This window comes from Miniopterus natalensis, chromosome 6 (assembly GCF_054644295.1).
Source record: "Miniopterus natalensis isolate mMinNat1 chromosome 6, mMinNat1.hap1, whole genome shotgun sequence".
Taxonomy (NCBI): Eukaryota; Metazoa; Chordata; class Mammalia; order Chiroptera; family Miniopteridae; genus Miniopterus; species Miniopterus natalensis.
Window position 1 is genome coordinate 34,629,775 of NC_142086.1, and position 9,620 is coordinate 34,639,394.

The 9,620-nt window shown below is 39.7% G+C and overlaps 1 pseudogene; it reads right to left on the reverse strand.

Annotated features, from left to right (window-relative positions):
- Positions 1–5,019: 5,019 nt before the first annotated feature.
- LOC148092879 (small ribosomal subunit protein eS1 pseudogene) lies at positions 5,020–9,296 on the reverse strand (annotated as a pseudogene).
- Between the last annotated feature and the right edge of the window lie 324 nt (positions 9,297–9,620).

The window sequence follows — 9,620 nt, forward strand, 5'->3', positions numbered from 1 at the left end:
AGTTGACTGGCAATAGTCTGGTGCCACTTTTTATGGAAACTCCTCTTCTCCATCCATTTACAAGAAACAGAAGGAAAATAAACACATGGGTAAAGTTAAACACATTTGTGGCATTGGTGTTATGATCCTTATTGTTTTAATCTAATATCAATAAGCTAAGAGGTGTTCATTGTATTATCTTGCAGCCTTTTTTTCCTCCTAAACCAAAAACAAGACATTACTTTGTTGCTGTTTTTAATCGACACTTGGAAAACAGACATGGACTGGTAAACTCAAATGAACAAATAAACCAGTAACACATGGCAAGGTTTTTGTTTTTCTTGTTTCTGGCACCCTAGAATATTTCTTGGCACATGGAACCTTTATCTCTCAATGATGAGCTAGCAACCAACCAGCCAAAAGGGGCAGAAAATTTAAATTTCAAAGGCTAAGAAAATAGAAATGAAATATAACCATCCTCCATTTCCAAGAAAGTTTTATTAAATTTTACATTTAGGTCAGGCCTGGAAGGAAATTTGTAGCAAAGAGGAAGCAAATATTTATACTTTTGGTCTGTTCTAAACCAAATTTAGCGGGGGCCTCAGTTTGAGTCTTAACTGTGTTTGACTTCAAATTCATTCCTCTCTTGGCAGAGCTGAAGAACTCCTGGTCCAAGATCCCCAAAATTCTATTTGCGGAAAAGCCTGAGGACCTCTGTTCCGGGAGGAGGGAGTCCCTCACCCTGGGGGAAGACCTACATAAAGTGCTCCCTTTGGTTCAAGAATAATAGGACAGCCCGGCCAGTGTGGCTCTGTAGTTGAGCCTTGACCTAGGATCCAGAAGATCCTGGTTCAATTCCTGGTCAGGGCACATGCTCAGGTTACAGGCTCAATCCCCAGTGTGGGGCCTGCAGGAGGCAGCCGATCAATGACTCTCTCATCATTGGTGTTTCTATCTTTCTCCCTCTCTCTTCCTGTCTCTGAAATCAATAAAGACATATTCTAAAAAATTAAAAATAAAAAAAACATATTTAAAAAAGAAGAAGAATAGGATAGAATATGAAAAAATGGAGTCTCCCTCAAATGCCCAGGCAGGCACTGAGACTAGACGCAGCACATGGTCACAATGCTTGGAAGTGGAACTATCATCTGCTGGGGCAGGGACAAATCATCATGAGATGAAACTCACTTTCTTATGCTTTTGGTTCCTATCACAATGAAAAATGCAAGATTTCAATATAGTTGTAGAACAAATGGAACTGATTTATAGTTTACAATTATATCATTCATATTGTTCATTGTCATAGTTCCCATTTCTAATTTTGCACTTTGTTTTCCCTCTAGGAAAAGAGTACACAAACTCTTCCTATAAAGGAACAGAGAGTAAATATTTTAGGCTTTGTGTGTCACATGGGCCTCTATAGCATATTCTTCTTCGTTTTTTGTGTTTTCAGCCTTTTAAAAGTGTAAAAATCATTCTTAGCTCACTGGCCAAAGAAAAACAGGCATGGACTGATCCCTGCCCTAGGATATTGGGGATTTAGGAAAACGTGCTGTGGTGAGGCTAGGGGCTTGGCATGACTCGTTTCCACCTTACCTCCTTCCTATTTCACAATTATGACTCTCGGTCAGATTGTCCAGTTGCCTTGAACCAATGCTGGAGATTCATATCCAAGACTTCAAGCTGTGATTAAGAATGAATAAACATAATTCTGCCTCACTCCAGACCCCTAGACAGCAATGCTCTGTTCTCCCATGTCCGGAACGGGGTGCTACAGTTGAGGAGGTACAGGAGACTTTCCCCAAATCAAGTTACTATAGGAGCATGACCTCCACACACTGGCTCTCAAGAAATGAGTGGACAGACATACAGGCATCCTGAGGAAGAAATCAGGGCCTTTGGAGGCATTAGTGGTCAGTGCTCGTGGCATATGCATCAGCAGGAAGAGCCACTTGAAGCTCTGCGGGTATGCCAAGCCTGGCCGTGGACATCATGCTAGAAATTAAAGAAGAAAAGGAATGCAATGACAGGTGCCACATGGGAGCTGGTGGGACTGAGTTTCCAAACACATGTAAGACACAGCTGGAGACATACAGGAAGAAAAAAAAAAGCAACAGAAACTTTATAGGAGAGTGGGGAAGGAAGCAAAGATTGTTATGCTAACGAGTTTAATATTTTAATCCAGTGGCTTAAAATGCTCTGGAGAAACATAGGTTTGTCAGATTGGTCCTGGTATTGTTTTGCTCTCACATAAACAGAAACAATCAATTTCAAATAGGAAAACAGTGCTGCTTGATCAGGAACCCAATGTGCTGGTTCTCGTCATGCTAATCAAGAGCTGCATGACCTTGAAGAAGTCCCTTGATTTCTCTTGGCCCCAGGTTTGTTCCTCCATATAGTAAGGAGTTAAAATAAAATGTCTAAGGTGATTTCTTCTTTTAAATGTGTTATACTTAATTAATTAACAATTATTTATTAAATCACCTACCATATTCCAAACATGGTGGTAGGAAATGGGACTATTTAGGGAAAGAAAGTCTCTGCCCTTGAGAATGTCTCTAAAAGTAAACCAACAATCACCACACAGGTTATTGAAAGTTAAGATATGCCTTGGTTGCTTTGAGACTTTGGAGACAAATACTGTTGTAAAAATCAGAACATAGGCCAAAGTTCCTGTGTTAACACTTAATTAAGCATCAAGAAGGAGACAAAAAGGGACAACAAAAGGAATGCATTCATAATAAAACACAGTTGATGTCTTGGTCGTGCTAGACATTTCCAGACATCTTATGGAAATATCCCTTGTAACCTTAGAACAGTCTAAATGGAGTTGGGGCAACAGGAGGGAGAGATAGAAATTTTCCCACTGTCACTGGTCAAAGTTCATATTGTAAAAGGAATCCTTGCCCTGGCCGGTGTGGTTCAGTTGGTTAAGCATCATCCCATGCACCAAAAGGTTGCTGGTTTGATTCCCAGTCAGGGCACATGCTCATGTTGTCAATTGGTGTTTTCTCTCTCATATCGATGTTTCTCTCTCTCTCTCCCCCATTCTCTCTCTCTCTCTCAAAAAAAAATCAATAAAAACGTTTTTTAAAAAGGAAATATACAATAGATATAAATAAATAAATAAATAAATAAATAAATAAGTAAAGGAATCCCCTTCCCTGAATTTCTGGATTATATGACCCGGCCCCAACTCTGGGGGTGTCAGAACCCAGACCTCACTGCACGGTATTTCATCTGACTCTGGGAGTGGTCAGGGCAGGTGAGACTTGTGGGGTACAGTGAGTCAGGCCTGGGAACCAGGGTCTGCACAGGTGGGTGTGCCAGAGGCATGCCAGAGCTCAGTCCTCCCCTGAGCAAGGTGGAGGAAGATGACCAGGTTAGAAGTTGTAGCAGTAGTAGAGGAAAGGCTCTCAACTAAGCAAGTGACTGAGGCCTACCAAGTAGAAGAATCCTAGTAAATCTGAAGGGGTACAAAAATTGGGGCCAAAAGAGACCAAGGCAAAATTGAAAAGGCTTCCCAGAGGAGGTGATGCTTGAATTGCTCTTGGAAAGAAAGAATTTCCAAGTAGATAAGTTAGAGATTGGTGAGAGGTCGTGGGCATGACAACAGGAGATTGGTAACAATTTTCAGACTGAAAGTATAGTATTTACAAAAGCACAGGGTGTGAAAAATCATCAGACTAGTGGACTGCAAGCATTGCCTGGCTGGGGAATTGTGGTACATGAACAACCAGAGACGTCTTCATTCTGAACAGCCATTCCACCATCACCAATTACCAAGCAGAAATTGAACCTACAGGGGGCAGGTGAAACGGGAACGACTTTATGGCATACAAATGTCATGTTGGACAGATGACTCATCATCATCATTTATTTACTTATTCATTCAATTCATTGAACAAATACTTGTTTTATATCCACTGTGCATGAAGCATTTTTTTTTTTTAAATATCTTTATTGATTTCAGAGAGAGGAAAGGAGAGGGAGAGAGAGAGAGAAACATCAATGATGAGAGAGTCATTGATCGGCTGCCTCCTGCACGCCCCCGACTGGGGATCGAGCCCGCAACCCGGGCATGTGCCCTGACTGGGAATCGAACCCAGATCGCCTGGATCCTAGGTCGATGCTCAACCGCTGAGCCACACCCGGCTGGGCTGAAGCATTTTTATTCTACTCAAGATTTCAACCACAGAAGTCTTCTGAGTTCTATGTAAGCTCCTTTCTGACACAAGGGTATTTCTAGTGACTGCCTTTCAATCTTTTTAATTTCTTCTGTTTATAGTTTTGATTATCAGAGGGGAGAGACAGATAGATTGATTTTTTTTTTTAATTCTCACGTTTTCTTGACAGGGATTCATTAATTCGTCATTCTATAGATGACACTCTTATAGCGCACCATCTGTCAAATGAGCATGGCAACTTGATTAACTATTGACTGTGGGATATTTTTAAGCATTGACACATTTAGTCATGACCAGACTACTGCTCTTTTCTTGCCTATGAGCAATAATAACACACATTCAATTGCTTTCTATAAGAAAAAAGTGTATAAAGATATTTTTATTCACAACTTTTAATATCATCACATAAATTCATGTGAAGGATATTTCAGTGAGCCTTGAGGCTTTACTTGGCCATTTTGTGCTACTGGATTTAGATGTCTAGGGAAGAAACAGTTGGTATGTCCACCATTATTCAGTGTCTCCTTCCTTCCACTCAGGTCCTTCCTTCCCTCTTTGTTGGATTTAAAGATTATGGTCCATCATTGTAACCCTTCCGTGATTGCTCTGCACAAGCTTTCCCAGGCTATTCATCTGAGAAAAATCTCTAATTTTGATTAACCCAACTTTCTGTTTACCCCACACTTGTATCTGCATTGAGGTTAGAAAACACACACACACACTCACACACACACACACACAACTGTGCTGATAGATCTTACTTTATTTATCTATTTTTCACAAATAGGATTTGTCACCATTAAAGGTCTGAATTTTAAAGAGATTCTTGGACTGGGGGCTCATATCCATGAATTCATTCAACTTTAGCACCTGTCTCATCCCCAGTTGCTTTTCCAGAACTGCTGCATTCACCGTGAAGCTCTGTCAGTTTTCCCAGTTCAAACTTAGGCTTCTTTAGCATTTTGACTTTTCCAACAGAGACATCATGGAGCTGATAAATAGATTGGCAAGATTTTTTATGTCTTTTCCAGTGCCATCTGGAATCAACTTATTGACCACTTCTTTTGAGTCATTTGTCTGTACCTCTCTAGTTATGATTTTCGTTATCTCCTTCTGGATTTGGTGAACCTGTTGATGCTGAGTATAAGAGGTCTTTTAAATCTGACTTGAGTTTTTTAGTGAAATCAACACAGAATAGCTGAAGCAAATAACAATCAGTAGCCTTGACATCAACTTGAGCTTCAGCCATGGAGCTTCAGCCATGGTCTGCCATGTTTGGACCATGGAGCACATTTTGTCACAGATAAAATCCATGTCATGGAAATTAGTCAGGCACTTTTTGCCCTAAACATCCTCAGCAATTAGCTTAAATTTTCTAAATGCAACTTCATCATTCTGTAGATCAGCTAGGCTCACTTCAGAAACATGACCCTTGAGACGATCACATGCGATTTTTCCAATATTTTGTATATTGAACATAGCTGGTGCTTCCACATCACACCAGTCTTAGAAAATGGATCACCCACTTTCTTCTCGGCTCCCTTTTTGTTACTTTTCTTAAGGCACTTATTGCCAACCTCCTTGGTGCTGCTCAGAGAGACAAAATGAGATCTCACTTTAAATTTGTGACATGTAGTTTCTCACATAAGCTCTTGGCACTGTCTAGAAAGTCAATTACATTTCCCTAACTCCTTCCTTCTCTCACTCTTCTATATAGGCATTTAAAACCCTCCCTTTTGACAAACCTTCAGTATCACCTTTATCCTCACTCTTGGCCAATGGCTTGGGTTTCTAGTTCTCTAAGAAAATAGAATTGATACCAAAAAAACGTACACACTCCTAAGCACATCTACTAGTCTACTCATACCCCCATCCACTCAGATTCCTCCTGTAATACAAAGTACAAACTGTCTGGATTTCTATCTAAAGGCAACCCCCCACTTATCACTGGACCCATCCTCTTCATCTGTTTTCAAGGATATCACTATAGCCATTCTCTCTTCTTTCTGCAGCATCACCAGTTTTGCTCTCTCTATGTTTCTTCCCATCAGCCTATAAACTTGCTGTATTTCTCCCACTTCAAATGAAAAGAAAAAACCTCTCTTGATTTTATATTTCCCTCTGTCTGTCTCCCAGAATTCTCTGCTCCCATAAAGTCCCATTCCTTCCCTCTCACCCATGAAACCCCCAGTAGGTGTTTGCTCCCTAATTTCATCAAAATAGTTCTTGTCATGATCACCAATTGTAAACCTGGTGGTCAATGTCAATTCTCATTTTGTTTGACCCATCAGTAGCATTTGATAGAATTGATCACTTCTGCTTAGTAAAACATTTTCTTTACTTGGCATTTGGGGCATCAAGTTCTCTTCCTATCTCACTCACTCCTTTTTTTCAATATTTTTTGCTGATTTTTCACATCTCTCTGACCTTTAAATGTTGGAGTGTCCTTGGGCTAAGTCCTTCTATTCTCTATTTACATTCTTTCCCTAGGCGACCTCATCCTGTCTTGCGACTTTAAATACCTTCTACTTCCTGAAAATGTCCAATTGCTATCTCCAAATTGAAACTTCCTCTTGTATTTCAGATTAACATACTCAACTACATACTAAACATTTCCACGTAGACTTTAATAGGCATCTCGAACTTAATATATCTACAACTCCTCTTCTCTTTCTTCACTCCACAAAAACCTGCTCCCTTGCCCAAGCTTTCCTATCTTGGTAAATGCCAACAGATTCTTCCAGCTGCTCAAGACCAAAAAAGTTCAGTGAGCCCAGCCAGGCATGGCTCAGAGGTTAAGCATCGACCTAGGGTCCAGGCGATCAGGGTTTGATTCCCAGTCAGGGCACATTCCCTGGTTGCGGGCTTGATCAATGACTCTTTCATCATTGACGTTTCTCTCTCTCTCTCTCCCTCTTCTTTCCTCTCTCTGAAATCAATAAAGATATATTTAAAAAACAAAGAAAAACAAAAAAGTTCAGTGACCATTACTTGTTAGTTGAGATATAATTCAGATGTCATAAAATTCACTCTTTTTTAGTATATAGTTCAGTGGTTGGTTGTTAGTATATTTACAAGGTTGCTGGTTCTATCCCCGGTCAGGGTGCTTGTGGGAGCCAACCAATTAATGTTTCACTGTCACATTGATGTCTCTCTCTCTCTTTCTCTTTCTCTCTCTAAAAATCAATAATAATAAAAATTTTTAAAAGATTAAGATAAAAAGGAGAATTTTCTGCTAAGGGAGGAAAAGAAAAACTGGCTACCAACAAGAAAAGCTGTAGAAAATTAGGTTAAGACATTCATTTTTAAATATTAAGTAAAAGAGAAAGGAAAATAATTAAAAACAGGGACTCAGACAGATAGTTCTATGCCAATGTTCATTGCAGCATTATATACAATAGTCAAAACCTAGAAACAAACCAAGTGTCCATCAATAGGTGAATGCATCAATAGTATGTGGTATGCTCATATAATGGAATATTACTCAGCCATGAAAAAGAATAAAATTCGTATACATGCTACAACATGAGTGAACCTTGTATACAATATACTAATTGAAAGTAGCCAGAAACAAAAGTAAAATAATGTATGATTCCACTCATATGAAACATCTAGAAAAGGCAAATTCATAGAGAAAGAAAGTAAATAAGACATTACCAGGAACTGGGGTGCGGAAATGAAGTTATTGCTTAATGGAAATAGAGTTTTAGTTTGGAATGACAAAAAAGTTTTGGGAAAAGATGACTGCACAGCATAAATGTACTTAATTTCACCAAACTGTAAACTTAAAAATGGTTATAATAGCAAATGTTATGTCATATATATTTTTATCTAATGACAAATTTCAAAAAATGAAAAAGGAAGGGAAGCCATCAACAGGCTTAAAATAGGCTGTGTGAGAGTGGTATAATCAAAGTTAGGTTTTGCAAATATCACTTGGGTTGTAGTATGGAAGAAAGATTGGCTGACATCTAGGATGTTTATGAGAGTAGATCAGTTAGATTTGCAGTGGGGTTCAATGGAGAGGTATAGATAAACTAGAGATATAAAACAAAGACTGGGATCTCTCTTCTAAAAAAAACAACAACTTGCCTGGCCAAGTGTGGCTCAGTGGTTGAGCACTGACCTAGGGTCCAGGAGATTGTGCAGTTCAATTCCCGGTCAGGGCACATGTCCGGGTTGCAGGCTTGATCCCCAGTTGGGGGCTTGAAGGAGGCAGCGGATCAATGATGACTCTCTCATCATTGATATTTCTCTCTCTCTCTCTCTCTCTCTGAAATCAATAAAGATATATTTTTTAAAATAATAATAAAATAAACAAACAACTTGTGATATTGTTGGGACCACAAGACTTGCATATATCAACAAATTAGAAGGAAAAACAAGATGGCAGGTCACCAAATGCTAAAATATTTGGCATCAATAATAACTTTTTTAAACTATGGAGATATAAACTATGGAGACACACATATAGTCCAGAATTACTGGCATACATTACTTAAGGGAGTGATATTGGCTGTAGTGTGGGAAGAAAGGCAAGGTTTCAACATGGGCAGTGGTGGGAAAGCTGTACTAATTAATGGGAGACCTAAAAGGCTCCGCAAAGATAGAAGATGGGGCTGTGATGGATGATATAACAGTAAGATAACACAATTATACATCACCACCCATTGGGCACTTCAGGCCATGACTCAAGTCCAGAAAAGGTCAGGTGTGCTAGCCTCTGAATCAGCCTGGCCTCCTAGCAGGACTCCATTTCTCTTGCTGAACCTCTGTTCCAAGAACCAACCACCATGTCCAACTTGGCACTAACAGGCTCACCACTTTGCAGAACACTCATGCTGTTCCCTGTTGTTGAGGCCACCTGGCCTCGGGAAGAAGCCATTAAAGACCCGGGCTATCAGTAACTGCCACAGAGCCAGCTAATGGAGGTGAGCCAATGAAAAAACATTGTTCAAAGATGAACACTGGACTGGGACCCTGAGAACAGCAGATGCCTCTCACGCACTTCAATTCACAATGCATCCCTGCTTCTGAATTAGTGCTCAGATTACACACAGAGGTCCACTGCTTGGAACTGGGCAAAATGAAGGTCTGGTGCAGGGTAATGGGCTTCGTGCCTTCACCCATACCTATCCTCTAATACTTATGGCTTTGAGATTGGGGAAATGCACCAAATCAGCTGACATTTCAAAAAGAAAGAATATAGCTATTGTTGAAGGAACTCTGAAACTAGCACTCTTGATACATGTGTTTAAGCAATTTGACGATGTAGTAAATTTTCCTTAAAATTGGCACAATCATTCTATTTTTTTTAAATTATCTTATGGGCATGATCTAAAATACAGAAATAAGTTTTATGCACAAAGATGTTTGTTATAGAATTATTTAAAATAGTGAAAAAGTGCCTGGCCAGCCTGGCTCACTGGTTGAACATTGACCTATGAGCCAGGA